This window comes from Stegodyphus dumicola, chromosome 9 (genome assembly GCF_044657685.1).
Source record: "Stegodyphus dumicola isolate Sdum_Otavi_A_Nest chromosome 9, ASM4465768v1".
Classification (NCBI taxonomy): domain Eukaryota; kingdom Metazoa; phylum Arthropoda; class Arachnida; order Araneae; family Eresidae; genus Stegodyphus; species Stegodyphus dumicola.
In genome coordinates this window covers 151,231,742-151,250,442 of record NC_140776.1, presented here as the reverse complement: position 1 = coordinate 151,250,442, position 18,701 = coordinate 151,231,742, and the positions used below count along the sequence as shown (strand labels likewise).

The window sequence follows — 18,701 nt, the reverse complement described above, 5'->3', positions numbered from 1 at the left end:
TATATTAACGTCATATCTCATTTTTATCTCATACCTTATTGTTTTAATTTTTGTATATTATCGTTTTAACTTAATTATAACTTAATCATTTAACTTAATAATTTATCTTTTAATTTAACGCGTATTTAAACAACGTTTTACAAGACGGATCGCTATTTTAGGTTTAATTATTTCTCAACGCAATGTTACGCTCATAGATATTAAAGACATCTTAGATATGTTTGAAGATGACGGTGTGAAAAAGGCCACCCCTTTTCTATTTTCTTTCTAGCTATTTTATTATAATAACCAATATCTCTCCAATAATGATATTATTTCTTATGCATGCCCATTTAAATTTTTTTTCTCATTTATTTTAATAAAAGGTGTCACGCGACAATACGTTTCAAATTCTGAAAAATCTACTTTTTTTGAAACATATCGTAAACAGCTATGCAATTAATAGTTTTTGAAATATTTTGCCATACAATCTTTTCAAGCATCTTAAATAAGGATCTGAATTTACAATCAATTACCGTATAAGTCGGGATATTTTGGACAAAAAAAAAGACTTCAATGTGGGGGGGTCGACTTATACGCGGGGCCATAAAAAATTAGAAGAATCGAAAGTTCAAAAATTTCTTTATATAATGCAGTTGTTTTCTTCCCGCACTCAAATTGGACGACTTATCAAATAAGTCACTTACTTGAAGTAATTTCATGACTTAAATTATGTGACGAACTAATCACAGAGTTTCATACTTTAACTAGAGTAAGTTTCGATTAAACCAAAGAATTTTCGGCCCCCGAACAACCGATCAATATCGAGCAATAAAACAGTTTCGCCAACACGCCAAGAAAAGAGAAATGCAGATAGTTTTTATGTACGTATAAGTCTTTATTATAGCTATTGTTCATTCATGAAATACTTTTGTTAACAGGCGTACACGTCAAAATTTAAAAAAATAGCCCACGCAATAACCGAACACTTTTGAATATTTCTTTTAACTTTTAAAAAGGGGAAATGCAGATAGATTTTACGTACGCGAATCTTTATGTACGAAACATATGTATGATGACGAGCCAATGACGACAGAAGAGTTCTATTTTGTTTATTTACCAAGGTATTTTTATCGTATATTTACTTTTTTTTCTCAGATGATTTTGAATAAATGTAGTACTTAAAAAAAAATTTCGAAGTTTTTCGATCGATTTCGGAAGTGGGGGGGGGGGTCGACTTATACGCGGGTATATACGGTATGTCTTTTGCATCTCCTCACTGGAACAAATGCTTCGGTTTTTTTTTTAAAGTGCTAGTAAAAGAGCTAAATGTTAAGGACTCAAACTAGAATAATTTTAAGTATCCAATTGATAGTGATAGTGAGCAGTAGGAACAGGGGCAGGTTTTTCGTGCGCCATCCTGTATCTTATCAGACACTACAGGATTACTTGCACTGCCGTTCCAGAAAATTTTCCTTCTCTCGGATCATGCGCTTTGCTTTTGTTAAAAGGCGCAAATTTTTCTTTTTATTCATTTAATGTAGCAGTACGTTTCATTTTTGCGTAAAGAGCTGCGGCGATGTGAGAGAAGGTGGAAACATGCACCCTTGAATCGTTGCATCTGTAGGTGGAGATTCGCAATTTATGATCGAAAATGCCGCTTACTGAGACTTGAATATAAATTTAAGAGATACCAATTATACATCTTTATAGTTATAAAATATAAACAACCACCGCCGCCGCTTACTGAGCTTAATGTTGATATGTTTCAATCTAATTCTTACTAGCAGATTTTACTACGGATCTAAAATGCGATTCCAAACTTAAGCTGCCAGCCAGCTAGATGGAGGGTCGGGGATCATGTGCTTTACGGAGAATTCTCAGAATGCGAATATAAGTGTATTAATTAGTGTGTTTGCTACTTTTATCAATCTGTGTATTTCAATCATTTGTTTTACAAGAAAGTTCAGTATAGTACAAAAATTTTACTTACAACGAATTTGGATTCTTGACGGCAAGACAAAATTTTAATGTTTTAAAAAATTACATTATGCATTAGAAAAATTAACTGAAATTGTTTGAAATAATTTGATAAATTTTTATATCTTATAGAATTTTTTTTTTTTTTTTTTTTTTTTTTTTTGAGTGAAATTAAATTCGTTGTCATCGGCATGTAAACAATCTTGCTACAGAAACATCACATATTACGTCAGAAACAATTTTTATTTCCTTGTACGAAGTAAAGAAAACATTCTCATTGCGAAAAATTCCGGGTATCATATTTGAACGGAAATGTCCATTTTGACCGTTCACGCATCCAATTGAAAGTTTTTTTTTTTTTTTTTTTTTTTTTTTTTTTTTTTTCGTCATATGGACTACGCATAGAATAAAGGACTCTTTTCTTTGAAAAGAATTATAAAATGGATTTAAAAATGGATTCAAAGTGATTTATTTCGTGACGTCTGTGCCCGTACGTACGATATATGTATATATTTCGCAAAAACGATTACATGTAGAAAGTTGAAATTTTGTACATCAGAATGCTAAAACATCTAGTTGTGCACCTCCCCTTTTTTATTCCAATAGCCAGTAGCAAACGTCTGTGCATATGTGTTTATATATGTGTGTGTAAGAAATAACAAAATACGATGGCTACTTTAAAAATAATTGGAGACCTCAAAATTAACTATTCTAGATTTGGTACTCTTTCCCTAAATTCATCTGTTCTCCCAACTTCGAAATCCTTCCATGTTACATAACAACCTAAAATTAACCAATCATAGCTTGTCTCTACAATTGCATCTACTTCGGTATAAATATACCTCCTTGCGCCAAAATGATTTAATTAAACATAATTATAATTAAAGGAGAATGCTTCTATTAAAATTCTACTATTTAAAATTAAATTAAGATAATTACAATTTTAAGTTTAATTTCCAATTTCCAAATTCGTTATTTTTAAAGTAATATTACATTTTTTAAAAGTATTAAATTGTAAAAGTCAAATTGGTATGGAAAAATTGCTAGTATATATATATACGTATATGTGATGTACCAGCTTTAGTCGTAGCTTAAATTATCAGACGATAAGTTAAAAAAAAAAAAAAAAAAAAACAGGATCCATTTATTATTATTCAGAAGAAATAGCAGTTACAAAATCAGATATCCGGAGTAAATAAAAAGAATTACTAATAACTTTTTGTATGAAGTTTACTGCATCATTACATTAAAGAAAAGCCCCGATATTCCTTTTGCGAGTCCTTTTATAGCCTCTGGAAAGGCGGAGCTTCCAAGAAATGACGTCAGCCAATCCAGTTCGCTTTAAATACTTTCAGAACATTCTATAACTGTACGTGTAGAAAAGGCGGGAAAAACAACTTGACTACGGGACTGTGGATTTAATTCCACGTACTTTCAAATAAGAGAACGTCGCCATTAAAAAATGAAAAGAACATACAGTTAGAATTTTAAGTGTATTCTTGACAAATATATATATATATATTATACTATATATAAAAGTTTTAAAAACTCGTCCTGCGCTATAGTTGCAAGACTGCAGTAGAATAAACTTAAAGCATCTCAATTAATTTTTATTTTCACAGTTGTCGGTCCAAGTCATATATTTCAAATTACGGAAGTGTTTTAAATGACGGAAATATTCGCATGTTTTGGCCATGTCAAGTTCTTTTAAAATAATTAATTTTCGACAAATAATTAAAATCTAACTTTAAATGCGATCTTCTGGTTGCTGTACTTATATTTCGGAAAGTTTTATACCCGTTATGAAAAAAATAAAATTATTAGCAGTTTGACTCCCGTATGACAAAAATTGGTGGGATATTTAATTTCAAAATTTGCAGTTTTTGATGTCAATTCCAACTTGTTTTGGCTTTGGGAGATCGGTTAATTTAGTATAATTCAAGTAAATAAGTTTAAATGAAATGCAGCCAAAAAATGTGTATAATTTAATAAACCGTACAAGGAAGTCACGTGGTGTCCAATTCAAATTTTTTAAATGGTATTCGCTAAACATATTTCAGAGGATTTTAAAATATAAAATAGCTCCGTTGATAAATTTAATGCAAAATGCCAGCCTACAGTCGATGAGCAGAACTGATTTATTAAGGGATTCGTCTTTACTCATTGAACTGATTTAATCGATTGAGGTAGAGAATATTTTTAAATTCTACTCCTTTGGGTATTCCTAATTCGTCTAATGATTAACATTAAGCAGCAAATGAATGCAAAACATTTTATTTCTCCTGAAAGAGCTGGGATATAACAAAATCAAAGTAATTTAAAAAGAATTATTACAAGTGCTCTTCTAATTAATTTAAAAATATAAAATCTAAATTTAATTTATTTTAAAAAGATATAAAAGATATTCTAAAGATTTCATTTAAAAACGCGTGAGAATAAATGAATTTAATTGTGCTAAGATAAAACAAGAATTAATGAATTTAATAATATACAGCGTAAACAAACGAGTGAAAAAATTAATATAAATTAAATGAATAAAAATTAAATCACAATTTAATTTAAAAATTCCGTTACTAGGCATTTCTGGAATTTCCAGGAAACCAACTGAACAAAGTACATTTTATATTTCTATTTCATTTTTAAATATATCATAATCAAGATGCATGTATCTGTCCGGAGGTATTTTAACATGTGAATGAAATCACAATTTCTCGATCTAATTTAGGGAATCTAAGTGCAATGACGTCACAAATCCGATTTGGAATCACTATAGGAATACTAAGGAAGGACGTAAAAATCCATGTATCATTCAGTTTTAAGTCATCTTTCTGAAATAAGAAAAGAGATCATCACCTGGAAAAGATTTATGAGGTAGTGAAACAAAGTATTTCAGTATTTAATGGCAACAAAAATTTGTTTTAAAAGCATGCGTCTTTAAATACACAAATGAGATTCTGTATTATGTCTTTAGAAAGCTTTTTATATATGTAATGAAAATTTTGATGTGGATGACGTGAAATATGATGCAGTTGGTGCATAAATTTGCGGTTACAATGATAGCTCATTCAGCACTTCTTTGGTTGCTGACACAACAGTTTTGAAGTAGACGTATACGCAGCTACCCGGTGCGAAATATGCGCCCAATCTTTGATAATTATCTTTATAATTTTTCAATATTTTATAATCTATCTGAAGAGAGAAAGAGAAGCGGGGTCTGCAAGCTTAGCAGAACAGAGATGCGTAAGAAGAAATGCGCAAATTTCGATATGAAAGTTAGGTTAAGAATAGTTTTATTTTATTCTTATTGGTTAGTTCCGATTTTAGTCTACGAAGAATAATATTATTATTCATAATTGAAAGTTTTTTTGCGTTAATACATTCATCAGGAGTGTTTCACAGAATCACATGACATAGATTAGTTTTGAAATGACGCAGTTCAGAGAGAGTTATTATAGAATAATAATTATAACAGGAAGAATAATTATTAGTGTTACTAGTCTTAAAACATATAATAAGTAGAATAAACAAATTTAAAATGAAGCTTAAAGGATTATTACAAGTTAGAATTTTATTCTTAGTCTTTATCTTACAAATGTATAATTTCTAATTAAATTACATTACAACTCATAATAATGTAATCAGATCAAAACTCATGTGATGTACTAATGTCGAACTAAATAGCTCCTAAATTAGGCATTTAATTACATAATATTCATTACACTGCTTTACTTGGTAAAGAATATATTTTTAATTATTAATTATAAGACATTTAATAAAACTTCTATTTTAAAAAGTCCTATCAGTAACCGAGCGGTTAAAGACTGCTGAATACTGGTAATTCGTCTTGAGTTCGAACCCTGCCGAATGAGGTTGGATACATGTTTGGATTTCATAGGTTTCCCCCATGCGTAACGCGAATACGAGCGCTTTCCATTAAGAAATTCCTCCACGAAGGCATCTCTCTCCTTAGGGAGATAATCATCATGTGCTTTTGTCATTGTCGAGGGTTTTACATTTTTCCAGATCCTTTTTGTGAATAATACCACTGCAATCCCACCAGATACGAAGCATGATCTTTTCGTTACTCAAATCGTGCTTTGCGCCGCTGCCGACGGGCTCATCGGGAGCAGGCCAAACTCATTTTCTGCCTGTGCTGTTGAAGTAAATCCACTTTTCGTCACAAGTGACGATCCGGTGCAGAATTTTGTCCTTCCATTGCTTAGCAGATTAGTGCAGGCCCGAACAACGTCTGTCCTTATCTGTTTAAGTCAACTCATGCGGCACCCAGCGATTGAACTTGTACTTCAAGTTTATGTGATGCACAGCCCGACTAATGGGCATGGCATTAACGTCTAACTCCTTAGAAAGCTCTCGAGTGCTTGCATACTGATTTTCTTCCACAAGTTCTCGCAGGTGGGCCTCATCAACATCAGCCGGTCAGAGCACTCTGCTTTTAAATGTCATAGTCCTTGTTTGAGCTTTCGGTACCAAACCTTCAGAGTCATATGATATAACATTAGTATACCTAAAGCTATACACATGATTTGGTGACATTCTGTAGCTGACCTTTTGCAACAGAACTGGAAGTAAATGATGGTTCTAATCTGGTAGCGTCATAGTTCCATTTCAGACACTGGTAAGACCCGCCTAACGCTAGAGGGCGCTGAGAGCGCCATTGAGTGCGTGCTGAGACTCGATGGAAGTTGCTCGATGGGTGATGTGCGATTTCTGAGATTGAGATATTATTATATTTAATTAAATCACTTTATATTTTATTGATTGGTGATTATTGATTTTGATTTATTGATATGAGATGTGATATTATGTTTTGCTGAACCAGCACACTTTCGACAAACTTGGATTACCACTGAATCTCAAAATCACCAATGCGCAGACACCTTGCACTTAATGATAACGATAATGGTTTTACAAATTTCACAACACAGTGTTCTAAAGCAACTCTCTTTCTTTCAAATGCCAAAAATCGTTTGACAAAATATGATTAAAAACGCCAACACGAAATGTTTACGCAGGCGAGATCTGCCGTGGCGGGAAACTTTCGTTAAAACCCGCCTTTTTGACAATGACTTTAAAAAATTACAACACCTTGAACGATGCTAAAAAGAATCAGTTCATAATTAATGGTCAAAATGGTTTCCTTTTGTATCAAAGGGCATTTGAATACGCTTGTTCAAACTCCGAAATACTTTATTAAGAATGTCCGCATTAACATTGAATCACTTGCCGTATAGCATATGTGAATTCCTCGTTTGTGCAAGGTATGTCATGTACATTTTCCTCTTTAATAATGAAGTTGTAGAGACATTAGTTAATTTGAAAGCAAGAGAAATGAAAAATTAGCAAACGCCTTCGCCGGAAATCGAACCGCGGACCTCTGGAATACCAGCCCAGCGTGCAGAACCACTACACCACGAAGGCACGCTATGAAGGCGGGAGAAATACCTTACATACTCCCCCTTTTAAAGGGCGACTGGGGAGTTTAGGAGGCCCAATCGCCAAATCCTGGGTGAGGAGAGTCATCATTCAACATCCTTTTAGTTCGGGCGCCACTGTAGAGACATTAGGATTTTTTGGAAGAAAGAGAGATGAAAAATTAGCGAAGGCCTTCGCCGGGTATCGAACCGCGGGCCTGTGGAATACAGGCCTAGCGTGCAGAACCACTACACCACGAAGGCACGCTAGGAAGGTGGGAGAAATACCTTATAAAGTTACTTAAAAAACGTGAAGTCGGCAGGCATTGGATCAGGAGATCTGAGTGGCAAAAATTTTATAATTTCATCTTTAAAAAAAAATCTTAGTTTTACATCACTGGAATTGCAATTTTGGACACCCAGAACTGCCGAGCTAACGACTTAAATAATCGAAAGCTTTCCATTGAAAAGATTCAAGCCATCAACGTCGACATTATAAAAAAGATATTTCAAAATTTGAAGAAACGCATTCAGGTGCGATTACATCCGAAAGGAAACTATCTTTGAGCATTGCTTACAAGTAGGTCCTGTTTTACATCGCTGTACGAAAAGCTTTTAATCTTTATCTTAAAAACATTTTTCAGACTCTTTTGAGTCTCCAACAAAAGAAAAATCAATCTAAGTTCAATATTTTAATAAAATAATTTAAACTTCCAAGCGCAAATTCAAATTCGGAGATCTTATGATAAATAGAACTGAATTACAACTTACTTCGCTTTTGGTTGATAATGCAACGTTTATTATACATGTTTCTAAGCAGTTACTTTTAATTTTTACTATGTCTTCTGATCGTATCGTAAGTACAAACGATCATTACAGCAGCAGACATAAATTATACGTTAAAGCAAATCTAATTAAACTCAACTATAATTTAAACTTCCACTAAAATGAAATATTTTATTTAATTTTGCTGTGTTTATTCTACTTTACACTCACACTACCGGTTAAGTTTTTTACCCAGTTAATTAGATGTCACGAAGTATTTTTAGATGGTATGCGTTAGCTACCGAATTTAACATGAGACATGTACTCAACAATTCCATGCTCTCACATCATGTAAGTTTAATTTGTTACATTAGAACTTTTTGTACATTTTTCCCCGTCAGGAGCAATTTCTCTAATTAGCTACAATAAAGTTGGTTATTATATAAGTTTAAACAAATTTACATAATAGCCAACTTAAGTAATTGCGAGTCAGTAACTCCCTGACTAGATATTCTATAGCCTGATATAACAAAACATTAAGTAGAGATGATTAGCAAAGTAATTTAAGCTGAGAGATTAGAAAAACAATCATCTCCCGTTATTAAAAAATAATTCCTTTTATTTTCAAAATCAATTCTTCTAAGTCTCTAAAACTTCTATAAAATCTCCATATTTTAAAAGGCTTAATATCTTTTGTGAATCATGCATGTGATTGGAAACGAGCTACGATTTATGTGCTGAATTAAATTAACTACTACTTCAATCTTCCGTTAACATTTAACACTGTGTAACAGCTGTGTAAGTCTATATTTCTATTAGTAATAGAGCTTGGGACATTTTCTATCTCCGACAAGTATGCTACCAAAGTCCCCAGCTCATAGCTTATAAGAGCGTTAGACGCAAAGGCCTATTAGTCTTAAAAAACGGCATTTTTCGTCATTTCGCTTTCTGCTCTGGTTCACTTTCAAACTGTTGCCACCAAATATTATCGCCATGTATTATATTTAAAAAAATAATAATAATGAAGAAGCTGCATGAATACATGAATGTTTCTCGCATTGTGAAAAAATAACGGTAAACAGCCATCACATTTGTGTCCCTCCAACCGAACATACGCCCTTGGAAGCCCGAACTTTCAATTTCGAATTTGTTTTATATTCTTTTTCAAATTTTGTAAAACTTTAACAAATTTTTGATTAACAAACTCAACGATTTCAAAGCGAGCAATGGCAACACTGAAGGGAAAAAAAAAAAAAAACATTTTCATTTTTAGCCCGAAACTGTGGATCGTAAATTCTAAAAATATGCGTTTTTTAATATTTTGTGATATTGCTGTTGAATTGACTTTTATGTAGTTTAAGTGCGAAGAACATGATATTTAATAAATAAAAATAACACACAAAATGTTAAAGAAAGCCTTTTTGAACGCAATATAAAATCTGAAAGCTTTCAGTTTTTTTTTTTTTTTTTTTTTTTTTTAGCGATTAATTTTTGTTTGCTCGATCATACCTGCTAACAACGTCTCTCTGAAATTTAATGTGACCGTAAATGAGACCTCTTTTCACAAACTCTATTCGAGTACAGTTTGGCACTTCAATTAATACGACAAACTATCTTCTACTTAGTCTCATCCAATATAAGTTTATAAAAAAAAATGACAGCAACTTATAAGCAATGAATTATGCAGATTATTCCGTCGAAGTAATCTACTCTGAAATCTCATTCGACCGATCTTTTTCGTAACATCATATCAGTCTACAGCTTTTGATCAGCTAATTTAAATGCAAATTATGTTCTTATTTATGTACTCAAATTATTTTTTATATTTTTTATTTGTAAAACATATTGAAAAGCACTCCTAATTTTTTTTTTCATATCTTCTATTAATATTCTAGTCTAGAATAAAATCCATTGTTTTTGAATTTCCAGCGTATTGGAATTGATTTGATGGGGGAAATTCACGAAAGAATTTCAAAATATTTCTGCTAATGAAATTCTGGTCGAATAATTTTAATAAAACATCTCGTCTGTGGAGAGGATGGTAGCAAATGTTTATATGATACAATAAATACAATATGATACAATAAATGTAGACAATATTTAAATGAAAATTTGAAAAATTTATTTCACACAGTATTTTGTTAAAAACGAAAATACTAATTTCGTATCAAATTTCTTACATTGTTTATTTCGTTTCCGTTTAAAAAAAATAAGTTCGAAAATTACGGATACAATCTTAACAACTTGAAGAAGAGATTAATTTTTCATTAATAATGCACGGAAGTTCAAAAAAGAAGCAAAGTTCTTCATTCGATCCATTGAAATATAAAATAATAAATATTTCATATGTTGGATTAGCTATTTTTCAGTCATTTCATGAGCTCGATATTTACAAATTAGCTCTTTCGGATCGAAATATGCCAAATTTGTTCCCTAAACATCTGACACCCCCTCATATAAGAATTTCTATTAGGCGGAATTTCGTCCTCCTCCCAGCCTATTAGACTGTTACAAGCGCTAACAATAACCTACTTAAGTGAAGTGATTACTTCTCCCTTTGGAATCTTTGTGCGGTTGAACCCGCAGTGTGCAGTTTCACTTTAGGATATGATTGCAATTGGGAGCATTAGCTAAACTTTTAATCTAAAAAATCTGATGTGTACACCACATGGCTTCCTTGTAAGGAATATTAAATTACACGCATTTTTTCTTGCATTTCATTTAAACTTATTAGATTGAATAAAATCTACATCGTAGATAGCGCATAAACCACAATAGAATAAATGCACTGTTTGAAATTCACTATATTTTTTTACCATAGCGACACTCTGGCGCTAGGTTCTCTTAACACCCTTACTTTTCTTTCATATTATAACTCAGAATGCATATAAATTTATATCATTTGAAGAATTATCTAATCGTTGCCACATGTTCTATTCAAATACTATAATAAATCTAAAACGATGTATAAAAGAAATTAAGCAAACAAAACAAAAAAGACACAGTTTTTCACAGACGATTCGGTGTTTCTCATTCAATTAATTCAGTTCTCACATCCCGACAAGGCAAAAATACATAAAAACTCAAAATATCTATATTAAAACTTACGAAGTAAATCTGAAACACTTATTTCCTCGAATAAATTCCAGAATGGATTAAGCATGATTTAATTCGCAATAATAAAAGAAGGCGTTATTTTTGTTGTTGCAAAGCTTAGCTTCTCTAGATTGGCAACGAATCCGCTATTTTGCCAAGTTTGAAATGTAAACAAATATTCCGCCATCGCAAAATTCATTAGGCTTAGCTGCACTTAAACAACTTTTATATTGTTGATAACTCCACAAATATTGCATGCAGATTTACTAAAGGCATAAAAGCCTTAACCGGAAGATAAGAACAACATAATTCAATCATTTTTAAAGCAAAAAAAGCACAATTTACAAACATATAAGAATAAAGAAATTGAGCTCACTGAGCCGAGTAACAGAGTGGATATATATATATATATATATATATATATATACATATATTTATAAACTTTTTGTGTGGCCGATTGCAACCAAAATACGAGATGCACATTTACATGTTATAGCAGTCCTATATACAAAATTTCAACGTTCTGAGGCTACTCGTTTTTGAATTATGCGAGATACGTACGTACATACGCACAGACGCCACGAAACATTCTCTTCATTTTAAATCAGTTTTTATAATTTTTTTGGGGGAAAAGAGTCCTTTATTCTGTCCTTACTTGCAGATGTCACGCAAAAACATAATTAAATTGCATTGGATAGCGGTCAAAATCAGTATTTTCTTTGAAATATGATACCCGAAATTTTTCGCGATTACAATGCTTCCATTTTACTTCTTACAAGGAAGTAAAAATGGAGAAATGGTGAATTCAAATAAGAGAGCTACTTTATTCTCTTCAAAAGAATGACTGGCATGCCATTTAACAACTCCGAAACCACTGAACCATTTTGAACTTGATGGAGGTAAAGCACCGAGTAGAAAATGGACGTAAGCGCTCGGACAACCAGCCGATGTCTGAATGCACGAGCGTTACGGGCGAATTCCCTGTGAAGGAGTTAATATATGAATATCGGCTAATTTACATAAAGATGATTAGCAAATTCTTAAAATTTTAAATGGTTAAGGAACTGGTATAGTTTTATTGCATTCTAGTCTTATAAAAATCAGCAGAATAATTGTTATTATCAATATTGAATTAAACTTAAAATTTCATACAAGAAATATTGCAAGTAAACCTCTCTTTGTCAGAAGTCAAAGACTAACTATGCATTAATTTAGAAGTCAAGCAACAAAAATCAGCATTTTATTTTCAAATTTTCACAGTGCTAGTTTCGATGGTTTTACCGAACCATCTTCCTCAGCTGCAAAAGCGCAAATGAACCAGATAAGATATAGTGATAAGATAAGAATGACTGGACAAGAGTTAAGCTACTGGCACCATCTGTTGATGAAACGAGAACTAAAACATATAATTTCCTTAAAGGCTGAAGGCAAAGATGGATTGGAATTCGGGTCGTTAACTAGAACAGAAAGATTTTGTTGAATGTGAAATGCCTCTAAAAAGTCCAGTTCACCAATGGAAGATGTTTTTAAATAATTTTGGCTGCAGAAAAATTGAAAGTATGATTTTCGGACCAACAATGCTGAATAACAGAAGACTTCTGTGTTTCCTTTTTTCTAACATGTGCCTCATGTTCCTTGACGTGAAATTTTAAGGCTCTCTTAGTTTGACCAATGTAAATAAAACCCCACTGGCAAGGAATCCTGTAAATAACCCAGGAATTCATATCCGGAATGGGGTCCTTGAGTATGGAACTCGGGATTTTATTGATAGGAGAATATACAACCCGAAAGTTAAATTTCTGTAACATACGTGCAATTTTATAGCTAATCAATGGAAAGAAGGAAATGACAACAGAATTCTTATAATCTCCTAAAATAATCTAGTTACCTACAATTAGTTATTGTATCTTAACTAACTCTGTACTTAAAATCTAGATACTGTAGTTATTATATTCGTGGATAGGTATCAGCGGATTTAATTCAATATCAAATAAGTCTCACGAAATTATTTTCAGATTTTAAACTAAGCTTTTGTTCAATTACAATAATGCTATTTTACCCTGCTGCTTTAAAAAAGAAATCTGATGTGTACACCACATGACTTCCTAGTACGGAATATTAAATTATACGCATTTTTTCTTGCATTTTATTTAAACTTATTAGATTGAATTAAACCTACTTCGCCGAAAGCGCATAAACCACAATAGAATAAATGCATTCTTTAAAATTCACTTTGTTTACCATAGCGACACTCTGGCGCTAGGTTTACTTAACAGTATTATATTTCATTCATATTATAACTCAGAATGCACAAAATGTATATCATTTAAAGAATTATCTAATCGTTCCCACATGTTCTATTCAAATACTATAATAAAGCTAGAACTATGTATAAAAGAAATTAAGCAAACAAAACAAAACAGAAAGAGTTTTTCACAGACGATTGAGTATTTCTCATTTAATTAATTCCGTTCTCACTTCGCGAGAAGGCAAAAATTCATAAAAACTCAAAATATCTATATTAAAAATTACAAATTAAATTTCAACCGCTTATTTCCTCGAAAAAATTCCAGAAAGAATTAAGCATGATTTAATTGGCAATAATAAATGAATGCGTTATCTTTGTTGTTGCGAAGCTAAATTTCTCTAGATTGGCAACAAATCCACTAGTCTCCTGTTTCAAATGTAAACATAAATGGCCGCCATTAAAAACAGGCTTATCAACAATTAAACAACTTTAAAATTGCTGATAATTCTAAAAATATTGCACACAGATTTAAAGGCATAAAATCCTTAACCGGAAGATAAAAACAACATAATTCAATCATTTTTAAAGCAAAAAATATACAATTTACGAACATATAAGAGTAAAGAAACTGAGATCGCTGAGCTGGATAATAGAGTGGATATATATATAAATATATTTATATACGTTTGGTGCTGCCGAATGCAACCAAAATACGAGGTGCACATCTACATGTTATAGCAGTCCCTATATACAAAATTTCAACGTTCTGAGGCTACTCGTTTTTGAGTTATGCGAGATACGTACGTACGCACGTACGTTCGTACAGAGGGCACAAAAAATTCTCTTCAGAATTAAATTTAAAGCAGTTTCATAATTTTTTTTGAAGGAAAAGAGTATTTTATTCTGTCCTTACGTACAGATATGACGCAAAAACATCGTTAAATTGCATTCGATAGCGGTCAAAATGGATATTTTCGTTGAAATATGCTGCCTGAAACTTTTCGCGATTACAATACTTCCTTTTTACTTCGTACAAGGAAGTAAAGAAGTAGTTTCTGGAATCTCCACATTTTCCCTGCTCGATAATATAATCGTTTAATATTTATTAAAAATTTTATTAGATATAAATAAATAAAAAAGAAACTCATAACATGGTTTACGACAATTACAACGCACTTCAGTGGTATTACTCGTATATTTAGATATTCCAAAAGTCATAATGCTGCATTGTACACTACTATCACGCAAGCCATAAAATTTCGTTTATATGGATTATATTGTACATTTTTAAATTCTTAAAATGATAATTCGTTTGAAATGAATGCCTCAGTTTCATAAAGAATAAAGCGATTTTATTGCACGAAAGAACATTAATTTATAAATGAATACCGGCTGTCGTAAATAAACATGACCATTAGCGACGAAGTTTATTTTTAATAGATAATATTTTTAATTGTTATATTTTTAATAGTTATATATTTAATAGTTATATTTTAGATGAAGAAACTGTTATGCAGACTACAATATAGTCTTCTACTTAGACTAGGCTCACCAGCGGCAGAGCAGTAAAGTCGCTGAACACTGGTAATTCGGTTCAAGGTTCGAATCTTGCAAACGGGCTGGCTGCATGGGTTTTTCGTGGTTTCCTCCATGTGTAACATGTATACGAGCCAGTTTCTGTAAGAAATTCCTCTACGAAGGCATCCTTCTCTTTAAGTAAACAGCCCTCGAGTGCTTTGCCATAATGAAATAAACCAAACCAAATCTTACACTAGAACACAGTAAATATACAAATCACTGCTAATTAATATTAAATGAGTCTTACAAAAATGCTTTCATATACTAAACTTATTTGAATCCACGATAATAATCAAAAGACTCCTAGTTACTCCAAAAGAAAACATATTGGTTATGTTTGCATTTAGTAAAATTCATTCTGTAAAGTAGGCCCACCAGCGGCCGAGCGGTGAAGTCGCTGAACACAGGTAATTCGGTCCGAGGTTCAAATCCCGCGAACGGACTGGCTGCATGGGCGTATTCGTGGTTTTCCTCATGTGTAACGTGTTTACGAGCCAGTTTCCCTTAGAAAGTCCTTCACGAAGGCATCCCTCTCCTTAGGCAAAAGCCCTCTAGGCTTTGCCATAATTACACACACATTTTGTAAAATTATATATCTTTCAAACATTATACTTAAAAGAAAACGCTGATATCACATTAGAGATTTTAAATATTAATATTCAGTATATATAAATTCAAATCAAAATATATCAACAAATACAATATATATTAATTAATATATGTCAACAAATTAATATACGTCACATTACCGCTCTTGTAATGTACAGCAAATTAAGAAAAAAGTAACGAAAGATTTTTAATACCCATTCTGTATTCTTTTTGATAATTTACAACAGTTGTGTCACAACAAACGCTTTGCGCATAATCAGCACAACGGACTTTAAGGCAATTCTACAAGTAAAAAAAAACTAATGAGTTTTAAATCTATTTTGGTATTAAATTAAAAAATAAAATTAGAGATGGGAATCTTAACCATTTTGTTAATCTAAATAACGCGACTAACTTAATAAGAATATAGACTCTCTTTCATAAACATTTAATTAAAGTATCTTTTTCTGCCGAAATTCATTTAATGAGAAACTAACTGCTTCCCGGTCATTTTCATTTCCAGAATTAATTTTTGCACACGACAGTTCAACAAGGTTTCTGAACAACATGCTTGCAATTTTATATCATTCAGTGAAAACTAATTACTTTCATTCAACTTTAATTTCGAGTATAACTCTGCGCGTATGACAATTAATATGGGTTTTGGTTTTAAACTAATTCACGCTTGCATTTTTTGTTTAGATATAAACATATTCCTATATATTGATTCATCTAAAAATTTGACTCCTTGGGAAAATATTTTTTTCCCGGAATGATATATAAGCTCCTGAGTTAACGCAATGGAGCTGGTCACATTAGAGAAAAGTCCTAAAATAAATAATAACAGAAACAATTTCTAGAAAGGAGGCGAGTTTATCGCATGCATATACTATGTAAACGTATAATATAATTTATCACAGACTATGATTCCATTACATTTACTGAACCAAATTAAAAATACTGGTAGATGAGTAATTAATTTTGTTGAAGAACTATAAAAACCTATTGTAAAATACATACCTCGAAAACCAGATCGCCAAAATGAATCAGCAAGTACGTTGAAGTTAAATATATCTACGACTTCATATCTACGGAAATCAAGTTGAAGAATATATCGCACAAATATTTACAAATATATCACAGAATGTTGCGCATTATCTGAATATCATGCTTTAGTGATAATTCCACTCGCATAACGTTTCCTTTAAACGCTAGAATACGAATGTTTCCAGCCTACAATTGCAATACGCCGACGGAGCTGTAGAACTTTATCTCTCAGATTTCAGCAGTGATCTTGACAATTATGTCCCTTTAAGATATCATTCAACAAGGTGTTACAAACCTCCATTTAAAGAAAAAAAAAAGTTAAAAATAAAGAGATTAGAAAACTGCGTCTATCATACGCTTCCTTTTTCTGTAACATTTGTCCGCTTCGGTTCGTTAAAAAGATAAACAGATTTTCTTACTTTCTGTCGCACTGCATGCTGGGAAGTGATAATTTGTCTGCAAAAGATAATTTATCTGTTCATTACGCTGATATCTATCGGTAAAAAAAAAATTCACATGAAATTTCTTCTCCACGGGAAATGTTGCAAATTATATTGTTTAAAAAGGAAGCGAATTTCTAACATTTAGATATTTACGTAGCAACACCCTGCATAGTTCGGCTTCAATCAGTCTATGTTTGCTTCAGTCCAGTCTAAAAATTTCTAAATAAACTAAATTGGAACAAAATAAAACTATGTAGGGACATTAAGTTGTTTCAAAGCAGAAAGATGAAAAAAGAGCAATACCCTCGCCGGGACTCGAACCACGGACTTCTCGAATACGCATCGAGCATGCTGACCATTACACCACGAAGGCATGCTAAGAAGGAGGAAGAAATACCTAACACACTCCCCCCTTTTAAAGGACGACAGGGGATTAAGGAACCCATTCGCCTTATCCTGGTGGTAGAGAAACATCATCCACCACCTTTTTTAGTTCGGGCGCCACTGTAGAGACATTAGGTTATTTCGAAGCAGAAAGATGAAAAATGAGCAATTCCCTCGCCGGAACTCGAACCACGGACCTCTCGAATACGCGTCGCACGTGCTGACCATTGCACCACGAAGGCATGCTAAGAAGGCGTGAGAAATACCTTCTAACTAAACTGTTAAAAATTATTACACTAAATTAATTTTTAATATAAAAGTATATTAAATTTTAATACATATATGTTTTTTCCCTTTACACAGTAGTGTCTTTTTTGAGCGGTTTATTTTTGTGCGATTTTAAAGTTATGGGATGCAATACATATTACAATTTACCTATGCTCGAATCGTTCATTCTTGTACCCCGTCAGCTATCGCTGAATGGTTAGATTAGGTTATTGGAATATGGTGAAATACATGAGGGCTTTCTTCCTGTTCCACGGAGAACTTTCTAAAGGAAAGTGGCTCGCATTCACGTTACAAATGGGTAGAATCAGGTTCCATTCATGCTGCCAGCATTCATGGACGAGTCATTAGTTCAAACATTTATCAAAAGTATAAGAAAGATCAGTATAAATCGTAATGTATGGCTACAGCTTTTTATCAAAAGTAGAAACTAAAACTGAGGCACTTCGATGGTAAACATGCAGCAGCTATTTACCATGTGGATCGAATACTCAAATCAAACACGAGTTCCACTCAATCGAATGAAAATTCAAAATCATAAAACTTTGACAACGAATACTAATGATACCGAAATTAAGAAAACAGTACAAATTTTACAGCAAGCTGTAAGTGATTTTTTCCACTTACAGAAACCGATTGGTGTTCAACAATATTCGCACTTTTAAGAGCCGTTCCCACTGGGGCTTATCTGAGCTAACGGAGTCAGTTCCCTGTGTCCACCAGCTCCGCTATGCCTGCAGTTCAGATTTTTCAACTTGCTGCCGTTTGGGAAAAAACTGGTTTGGAAGATGGGTCGACTACGTAATTTGTCTCCATTAGCTCAGATAAACCCCAGTGGGAACGGCCCTTTAGGCTGTGTTCAGACGTCGGCGTAAA

At 32.5% G+C, this 18,701-nt stretch overlaps 1 protein-coding gene across 8 annotated transcripts in view; it reads right to left on the bottom strand.

Annotated features, from left to right (window-relative positions):
* Window positions 1-18,701, bottom strand: part of LOC118198748 (protein unc-13 homolog 4B-like) — a 130,483-nt gene that overhangs the window by 91,617 nt on the left and 20,165 nt on the right. The window contains exon 1 of one of the 8 annotated variants that reach the window (XM_035370504.2): window positions 16,687-16,983. The exons of 6 other annotated variants lie outside the window; for them this stretch is intronic. The gene's annotated coding sequence lies outside the window, so the exon portion shown is untranslated. Of the gene's footprint in view, window positions 1-15,881; window positions 15,901-16,686; window positions 16,984-18,701 lie in introns of those variants that run through there. One more of the 8 variants, XM_085824234.1, reaches the window with a different exon arrangement.